Below are 1,478 nucleotides of genomic sequence, written 5' to 3'. Positions count from 1 at the left end.
GCGCTGCGTCACGAGCAGTGCAAAAAACTGCTCGATGAGCGCCGATTCCAACGTCTCGCAATCGCAATCACAAATGCACTCGCATACTTTTACAAATAATCTATATACTATACGTATATTATTTATAGTTTCACGAAAAAAAGAACACAATCACACGTTCTCGCACACTAATCCTACACGCAATCTCGCTGATAACGCACATATAGCACGCCCGGTCTATCCCTCTAATATCGTTAAAATTCATTAAGTTATTAAAAAACATCTAACAAAAAAATTGGAAAAAGAAAGATTCCACTCAGATCTTTCCAACAATGTATCAAAAATAAACTTATACTCTTAGCTCTTTGTTTCCCGTTTTTTTTTTTTTTTATTTTACTCCCATTCATTTCCTAACTCCTCTTTTACTACTTTATCATAGCTCTCTTTTTATCCTTTAATCCTCCGCGCCCTTTCGATTATATAAATATACACACAGTTCGGTGAGACAGGTAGAGCGGAAAGCGAGAAACGAGAGCGTGCTCGTAATACATCTCGTACTTTCCTTTTTTACTGCCTTAATTCTCCGTTTATCTTATCAACCGTTTTCCCCTATTTCCTTCCCGAGCATTCTACCTCGCCTCTCTTTTTGTCGGCGTAGTTTTATAATTTTATAAACTCTCGTCTATCTCATTCGTGACATTTTCTTTTCGTATTTTTTTTTTTGTCTTTTGTTTTTTTGTTTTTGTTTTGTTTTTGTACTAAATGCATTATGATGTCCCTGAGGTCAACGAGACTGTGGGCCCTTAGGAATAAAGGGACCCAGTCGTTTTGGGATAGCGGTATCGTGTTTCAGTGGAAGATTCAACAGACCGTGAACTCGCACGAAGACGATTTTATCGACGTCTCGGCGCCGCGAGTTTCCGTGATATCGACTCGACAATCATCGTCAGTATAAACTCCACGAGTTTATAAAAAAAAAAAAAAAATATATAATAATAATCATAATAATAATAATCATAATAATAATAATAATAATAATCATAATAATATTAATAATTAAAAAAAAAAAAAAAAAAAAAAAACAGCTCTAATCGGGCCAATAGTCAAGGAAACACTGTTAAAAGCTCGCGAGTGCATCTCTAAATTGGTCTTCGACGAACGACTTCGCGGCTTGTTGCGAGTTTGGTCAGTCCGATATTGGATTAAATGGTGATTGATTCGCCATCGAAAAAAAAATATAAAGTATTTTCGGTGCCGGTGTCCAAAATTTAGGGAGGCCTGTCTCATGTCCGCGCGTCGCAATCGTCGAAGATAAGCCCGTGTAATATTGATTTTAGGTTATGTTCGACGAGCTACGCGGGTCATCGGCGCACCACGTGTACTTTCGACTAATTTCAAGAGTTTGCTTTAATAACCCAATGTGTGTTATCGCATAATTCTGTAGAATCCTGAACTTTTTTTTGGTTTCTTTTTTTTTTTTTTTTTTTTGTTTCGATGAA

Source organism: Ceratosolen solmsi, unplaced genomic scaffold (assembly GCF_000503995.2).
Source record: "Ceratosolen solmsi marchali unplaced genomic scaffold, CerSol_1.0 scaffold29, whole genome shotgun sequence".
Lineage (NCBI taxonomy): Eukaryota > Metazoa > Arthropoda > Insecta > Hymenoptera > Agaonidae > Ceratosolen > Ceratosolen solmsi.
This window is presented reverse-complemented; position numbering follows the sequence as displayed.